This window comes from Dendrobates tinctorius, unplaced genomic scaffold, assembly GCF_039654945.1.
Source record: "Dendrobates tinctorius isolate UK_male_01 unplaced genomic scaffold, ASM3965494v1 ptg000022l, whole genome shotgun sequence".
NCBI lineage: Eukaryota > Metazoa > Chordata > Amphibia > Anura > Dendrobatidae > Dendrobates > Dendrobates tinctorius.
In genome coordinates this window covers 96,515,954-96,524,390 of record NW_027361690.1, presented here as the reverse complement: position 1 = coordinate 96,524,390, position 8,437 = coordinate 96,515,954, and the positions used below count along the sequence as shown (strand labels likewise).

The 8,437-nt window shown below is 47.4% G+C and overlaps 1 protein-coding gene across 4 annotated transcripts in view; it reads left to right on the top strand.

Annotated features, from left to right (window-relative positions):
• The first annotated feature begins 346 nt into the window (after positions 1-346).
• Positions 347-8,437, top strand: part of WDR76 (WD repeat domain 76) — a 286,518-nt gene continuing 278,427 nt past the window's right edge. For 3 of the 4 annotated variants that reach the window (XM_073569001.1, XM_073569000.1, XM_073568999.1), the window contains exon 1: positions 350-533. The gene's annotated coding sequence lies outside the window, so the exon portion shown is untranslated. Of the gene's footprint in view, positions 534-8,437 lie in introns of all 4 variants that reach the window. The other variant, XM_073568998.1, reaches the window with a different exon arrangement.

Here is an 8,437-nt window from a genome sequence, read left to right as displayed (position 1 = left end):
TGACCGAATACTGAACGTGGGAACGTGGCCTAATTCCTTTTGCCCGTTCTTAAAAATGGAATACGGAAGTGTGAACTTAGTCTAGTAAAAATATCTGTGGAGGAGGGTAATAAAAACAGATTAGGTGAGACTTGGGTCTCAGGCAGCCACAAATGTCGGACGCGTTCTTATGTGTAGACTTGTGCTGGGGCTTTGGCTGTAAAATGAATGGCACAGTGCACCCACAGGATGACCTCCCTTACCCAATGTCAATGTGCAGTGAGACCTCTTGGGTGAAGAAAAAGGAGGAAAAACATGTAAAATTGCGTGGTTGTCTTGGTAACCGATCCACTCTGCTTTCCACGTGGTTGAAGAGAGTTACTGCCGGCGTGGTTAAGCTCCGCCCTTGTATTGGAAGATCACGCGCTGGCTTCTTACTGGCATGACGTCACATCCGCTCTCACGGTGCTTCGTTGTTATGCAAGCTATTGCGCGGGAGAATGCGGTCAGCAGGAGCCGATAGGCGGATATGATGTGACCCGGCGGTAGCTCAGGTGAGAGGACGGTATACGGTCAGTAGCCCCTGCCGGTAGCCGGTGCTGTGCCCCCTCCTGCATTACATGGGCAGTGACCTGTAACTCCGGCAGCTCACACCAATATGACTCACATAAACCTGGCGAGGCTGAGGTGTTATTTTTGAGCATTTTCTTATTTGAACGTTTTTTTTTTAAGGCTACAAGTTTAATCCTTTAATGCACCCGGACACAACTGTACATCAGTCAGCATGCACATGGGGCAGGCGCTGGGATACACAGCCGGCACCTGCCTGTACCAGCAGCGACCAGAGCCTCCATCACTGCTGGTCCTCTCAGCCACATTCACACAGCCATCTTGGTGCTCCTCAGCCATTTATGACGCCATCTTGGTGCTCCCCTCAGGCTGAGCTTCAAAGGAGACCGTTACTTACATGCAACACTGGGGTCGGTCTATAGTATGCACAGTCAGACTCTTGCAGGTTCCCTGGAGGAATGTGTTTTAAAATATCTTAAGTTTAAATCCCCCCCCCTTTTTTTTTTTTTGCCAGTTTTATAATAATAATAATAATAATAAATTTTATTTTTATAGCGCCGACATATTCCGCAGCACTTTACATTTCAGAGGGGATTTGTACAGACAATAGACATTACAGCATAACAATAATCACATACAGTAGATTATAACAAGAGGAGTGAGGGCCCTGCTCGCAAGCTTACAGTCTATGAGGAAAGAGGTAGACACGAAAGGTGGGTGGTAACAGTTGCTCTGATTGTATGGACCAGCCATAATGTTAAGTGTGTAACAGTACAGACACAGAGGGCTAATGGATGCATAAAGCATGTGGGAACATGATGCTGGGAACCTGGTTATGGTAAAACTTTTGGCTCTGCCACACAGGGATAGGTTAGGTTAATGTGTTGAGGCGATAGGCCAGTCTGAATAAATGCGTTTTCAGGACACGCTTAAAATTGTGGGGATTGGGGACTAATCGTATTGACCTGGGAAGTGCATTCCAAAGAATTGGCGCGGCACGTGTAAAGTCTTGGAGAAGGGAGTGGGAGGTTCTGACTATTGAGGATACTAACCTCAGGTCATCAGCAGAACGGAGGGCGCGGGTAGGGTGGTATACTGAAACAAGGGAGGAGATGTAGGGTGGTGCTGAGCCATGGAGGGCTTTGTGGGTGAGGGTAATAAGTTTATACTGAATTCTGGAGTGGATGGGTAGCCAGTGTAATGACTGGCACAAGGTAGAGGCATCGGTGTAACGATTGGTGAGGAATATGATCCTGGCTGCAGCATTCAAGACAGATTGGAGAGGGGAGAGTTTGGTAAGAGGGAGACCGATTAGAAGAGAGTTACAATAGTCGAGACGAGAATGAATAAGAGAAACAGTAAGAGTTTTTGCAGAGTCAAAAGTAAGAAAAGGTCGAATTCTAGAAATGTTTTTGAGGTGCAGATGACAAGAGCGAGCCAGTGATCGAATGTGGGGGGCAAAGGAAAGCTCGGAATCAAGTATGACCCCAAGACAGCGGGCCTGTTGCTGGGGAGTAATAGTGGAACCACACACAGAAATAGCAATGTCGGGTATAGGTGCATTAGTAGCGGGAGGAAACACCAGGAGTTCAGTCTTTGACAGGTTCAGTTTCAGATATAGTGAGGACATGATATTAGACACAGCGTTTAGACAATCGCCAGTGTTTTCTAGAAAGGCTGGCGTGATGTCAGGAGAAGAAGCGTATAATTGGGTGTCATCAGCATAGAGATGGTACTGGAAACCAAATCTACTGATTGTTTGACCAATAGGGGCAGTGTACAAGGAGAAGAGGAGGGGGCCTAGAACCGATCCTTGAGGAACCCCAACAGTAAGGGGAAGGTGAGAGGAGGAGGAACCGGCAAAAGAAACAGTAAAGGAGCGGTCGGAGAGATAGGAGGAGAACCAGGAGAGAACGGTGTCCTTGAGGCCAATGGAATGGAGCATAGTGAGGAGGAGCTGATGATGCACAGTGTCGAATGCTGCAGAGAGATCCAAGAGAATTAGCATGGAGTAATGACCATTTGATTTAGCTGTTAGCAGATCATTAGAGACTTTAGTGAGGGCAGTTTCAGTGGAGTGTAAAGAGCGGAAACCGGATTGGAGAGGGTCGAGAAGAGAGTTTTCTGAGAGATAGCGGATAAGACGGGAGTGGACCAGGCGTTCCAGGAGTTTAGAGATGAAGGGAAGATTAGAGACAGGTCTATAGTTAGCGGCACAGTTTTGGTCGAGGGATGGTTTTTTAAGTAGTGGATGTATGATGGCATGCTTAAATGAGGAGGGAAAAATACCAGTAGAGAGAGAGAGGTTAAATATTTTAGTTAGGTGAGGGGTGACAGCAGGGGAAAGGGACTGGAGGAGATGTGACGGAAATGGGTCACTGGTGCAAGTAGTTGGGCGAGAAGATGCAAGGAGCCTGCTTACTTCTTCTTCTGTGACTGGTTCAAAATCAGAGAGTGAGTTAGATGCAGTGGGGGAGGGAGGACGGTGCATGGTATGAGGGGATTTGGAGATAATTTCCTGTCGGATCTGGTCAATTTTTTCTTTGAAGTAATTGGCCAGATCGTCAGCTCGGAGCTCCGTGGTTGGGGCCTGTACTCTTGGATTGAGTAGAGAATGAAAAGTGTCAAAGAGACGTTTCGGGTTATTGGACAGTGAGGTGATGAGGGTGTTGAAATAGGTTTGTTTGGAGAGGTGAAGGGCAGTGTTGTATGTTCTAAGCATAAACTTAAAATGGATGAAATCTTCGTGTAGATTGGATTTTCTCCACAGACGTTCGGCGCTCCTGGAGCACCGCTGCAGGAAACGTGTTTGCACCGTGTGCCAGGGTTGTCGCCGTCTGTGTTGTGGTGTTCTATTTATAGGGGGTGCAAATTCATCCAGGGCAGTTTGAAGTGTTTCATTGTAATGCTTCAATGCAGAATCAGGACATGAGAGGGAGGAGATAGGGGCCAATGAAGACTGCAAGTTCTTCATAAGTTTCTGGGTGTTAATGGCCTGTATGTTTCTATAAGTCTGGACAGTGGGGGTGACCTGAGCAGCCTGGCAGTTCTTTATAGAGAATGAAAGAAGATTGTGGTCAGAGAGCGGGAGAGGGGAGTTTGCAAAATCATCCACTGCACAAAGCCGAGAGAAGACCAAGTCGAGGGAGTTTCCGTCTTCATGCGTTGGAGAATTAGTGAGCTGCGAAAGGCCAAATGAGGAGGTTAGAGATAAAAGGTGAGTAGCAGATGGGGAGAGGGGAAGAGCAATGGGGATGTTGAAATCTCCCATGATGAGGGTAGGGATGTCACAGGAGAGAAAATGTGGAAGCCAAGTGGCAAAATGATCCAGGAACTGATGGGAGGGGCCGGGAGGACGATACACCACCGCCACTCGCATGGAGAAGGGGGTTTAGAGTCTGACGGCATGGACCTCAAAAGAAGGGAAGACAAGTGAGGGTACCTGAGGGATAACCTGAAAGGTACATTTTGGTGATAGGAGCAGACCAACGCCTCCACCAGCTCTATTGTCTGATCTTGGGGTATGAGAGAAGTGTAGCCCCCCATATGAAAGAGCAGCAGCAGCGGTAGTATCTGAAATAAAAAAAATTTGAATTTTCTCCATGAAAGTCCCTTCTATCAAAATATAAAGCCGAAAAAAGTGCCAAGTTTGACTTGTCTGCAAAAATAGCCCCTGCCCACCATAACCTCCCAAAAAATAAATGTGATCAATATGTCTACCAAAATAGTATCCAGAAAAACGTCAGCTCGGCATGCAAGAAAGGGACTCTCACTGCCCCATCGGCAGACAACTAAGTTACTGGTCCTGAAAACTATCAACACAAGCAATGGTAAATCAATATCGACTCTTTAAGGGTGTGTGTACCTGTTGCGGATCCGCAGCACAGCACCATTGTAGTCTGCAGCATTTTACACCTGCTTCATTATAGGAATCCACACAAAATCCGCAGGGTAAGGCCTGTTTCACACTTCAGTTGTTCGATGTCAGTTGAAATCAGCCAAAGAGTGAAAAAAATGGATCCGTTTCTGCTATGTAACAAACGGATGCACCGGATCCATTTTGTGGACGGATCCGCCAGTGTATGAAATTTAAAGAGAGAATTTTTTCGCTGCTTCTAGAACGCCGTTCAGGGTTCAAATGCATGAAAGAGAAAATCTTCCGGGCATGCGTAGTTTAAAATAGCGGTCCACCGCTGTAAAAAAAAAATGTTCCTTTGTCAGTCTACTCCAGCTGGCGGACGCTAAAATTGAAACGGATCCGACAAAAAACTGATGACCATCAGTCATAATCCGCCGCTAATGCAAGTCTATGGGGGAAAAAAATGGTGGATCCGCTTTTTTATAAAAACGGCGGATATTGACTGACGTCAAACAACTCAAGTGTGAAAGACGCCTTATCCGCATCGTGTACACTAGGGTGACCGCAAAAAATCGATGTCGGAATTTTGTCCGTCTGGACCCCACAAAACGATTCCCCTTTCCAGATATTGAGATAGCCAAAATTTGAGCTCGATCAAACGACGTTAACCCGTGCCGCTCGTCGCTCAAAGTTTGAAAAAATCCAAATTGAGGTATTTTAAGATTTAGGTATTTTGCATAGTCTGTTAGACTATAAAGAATGTGACAACAACATTGCAGAAATAGCCCTGACCAAATTTTCGAACCATTTGTGGTATTTGAATGCAGAGTTGGTGGGATTATCATTTTTTGATCCCACCATTACAGACAATGAAAAGTTGTTAATGGCTAATAAATTGCTCAGTAGCACAGATGAACCATCAGAGCACGCTTGGGTTGTAAATCCAAAAGTTAGGAAAGAAAAATTAAAAGAGGTAGGAAGTAACCGACTTTAACGACCTTCTGACAAAAGATGAAGAACAAAAGCAATATGTCCTGCAAGTTGTAAGCAAATGCCGAGCATTATATTCTGACATTTCAAAAACTACTTTAACAAAAGCTCTAGAATAGATTAGATAACTATGTAAAATTATCAACTCATGTAGGTTAGCGTGCTCTGATGGTTCATCTGTGCTACTGAGCAATTTATTAGCCATTAACAACCTTTCATTGTCTGTAATGGTGGGATCAAAAAACGATAATCCCACCAACTCTGCATTCAAATATCACAAATGGTTCGAAAATTTGGTCAGGGCTATTTCTGCAATGTTGTTGTCACATTCTTTATAGTCTAACAGACTATGCAAAATACCTAAATCTTAAAATACCTCAATTTGGATTTTTTCAAACTTTGAGCGACGAGCGGCACGGGTTAACGTCGTTTGATCGAGCTCAAATTTTGGCTCTCTCAATATCTGGAAAGGGGAATTGTTTTGTGGGGTCCAGACGAACAAGATTCTGACATTTTTTTCCCCCCCATATGAGATCCGGTCACCCTAGTGTACACACACCCTAATTAGCCTTGCCACGTGACTCTGGATAAACATTGTGGGGTTATGGCCGCTTACTAAAGACTATAGGACGAATGGACATAGAGCGGAGACTTTTTCCAGCCCGAACACCAGGTTTGTTGTGTTTTATTTGATATTTTCTTGCTGTGTTTTATTAGCGATTTGCTTGCTCCTCCGTTCATCCTAAGGAATGTTTATGGTTCGCCCTCCCAGGGCTGGCGGGGTACTCGGTACCGAGCCTGATGAGCTTCAATGGGAGATGTCACGGTAGCTGGGACCCTGCCCGTAGCCCTGGGCACCCATTGTAAAAGGGTGAAAAGTTCAGTGTGATTAAAGTTTATGAATGATTGTTGTGTGACGCCACCTGTGGTATTCGGCAATGAAGATGTTAAGCCGACGCTGCAGACAGATCCTCTCGGACAGATGTTGTGTTGCAGCAGTGATGGTGTAGCCCTCCACAGGCAGGGCTGTAGTCCCAGGGCAGTGTAGATGAAGAGATAGGGGAGAGACGTGGATGGTGCAGGGCTAGGCACAAGGATGTAGCAGTGCTGGGTGTGTTGACGCAGGAATAAGTGGAGGACACCAGGGCATGTAGTTCCAAAGCTTTACTCACAGTCTGTTACAGGTACAGGTGCCCGCCTCGGTGCCGTGTCCTCCAGGTCAGGAGCTCAGCCAATTTCCAGGCAAGATGAAGTACTCCTCTCCAACACTCCGCCAATATATGTGCCTTTTCTGAACGTCTCCTTTTTGCGCCTATAGTGAAGTACTCACAGTACTGAGTTACACTGGAGTTCCCCCTGTCAGATGTTCCTATGAACTCTTACTTGTACGGCAGACAGCTGTAGCCTGCTTCAGGGGACTCCTTGTTACTAAGTCCCGGCTCGCTCACGTTGCTGTTGTGCCCCCAAGTCTGGTGTGGGAATAAAGCGGTGACAACTTCTATTCCCCCGGTGTCTGCTGCAGGACAATTAGTATCCATACAACCTCGGGGACTGGACCCCGGCCTTGCCCTGTGAACTTGGGAAGGGTTCTGCTCTAACCCTAATCCTTAGTCCTCCTTCCGTACTAATCCTTCTTTCTTATGGAGAGAGTCAGGCTTTCTATCAATGTTCCTTTCCAGTGTCAGCGGACCCAGGTCACTGAAGTTGGCTGCAGCACTTCCTTCATCCATCCCACTCGGGATCTTCCCTCCTCCTCTGACTCTGTCAGACTGACTAAATCCTAAACTCTTCCCGCTCTTTTGATGCCAACTAAACTCCACCCGCCTCCCAGCACGCTTCGTGTTCCAAGCAGGGAGCCACCAAAGGGTGCTTTGCTACACTACTGTGTTGTGTGGGATGCAGGTGTTGGAGTGTGGTCAGGTGTCTCCACCTTACCTGGATGGTGGGGCACCACACCTCAGGAGGAGGTGCAGTACCTCTGTGGCGACGGAACCCTCAGGGGCGCCATATTTACATAAACTGACAGTAAGCAGAGGAAGATGAGCAGGCTAGATCTTATGTATAGCTAAGGGCCCCGTTACACATAGCAACGCTCCAGTGATCCCGACAACGATACGACCTCGTAAGGATCGCTGGTACGTCGCTACATGGTCACTAGTAAGCTGTCAAACAGGCAGATCTCAACGACGCGGTGATCCGTATGACGACCTTGGCAGTCGTTGGGACCTTGTCACACAGCAGCTATTCTGACGACTCAGACCTCATTAGCGTGCGTTCTGAGTTGCCAACGAGGTAGCTCGTCGTTGTTATGGTGTCAAACACAGAGATGCGCGCTGGCCAGTGGGACACCAACGATCAAAAAATGGCCCAGGACATTCCAGCACGATCAGCGATATTGCAGCGGGGTGGGGGGGGCGGTCGCCGCTATGTGTCACACGTAGCGATATCGCTGTTGCGTCACTAAATTTGTGACGTTTCAGCGATCTCGCTAACGATCTCGCTATGTGTAACAGGGCCTTAAAGGCCCCGTCACACACAGCGAGATTGCTGATTTTGTGATGCATCAGCGATCTCACCAGCAATCTCGTTGTATGTGACACGCATCAGCGACCGCCCCGCCGGGTATCGTTGATCGTGCACGAATGTCGTGGCCCGTTTTTTGATCGTTAGTCTCCCGCTGGCCAGCACGCATTGCTGCGTGTGGCAGCGGGAGAGCAACAATCAGCGAGCTCCCAGCGCTGTAAGCAGACGCTGGGAGCTGGTATCCAAGGTAAATATTGGGTAACTAAGCGCGCGTGTCTCTTAATTACCCGCTGTGTACCTTGGATACCTGTGTGCTGGCGCTGGGAGCTGGTATCCTAGGTAAATATCAGGTAACTAATTGACTCGCGCGCTTAGTTACCCGATATTTACCTTGGATACCAGCTCCCAGCGCCAGCACGCAGGTATCCAAGGTACACAGTGGGTAACTAAGCGACGCCCTCGCTAAGTTACTCGATATATACCTTGGATACCAGCGTCCTCGCTGGTCCTGATCGC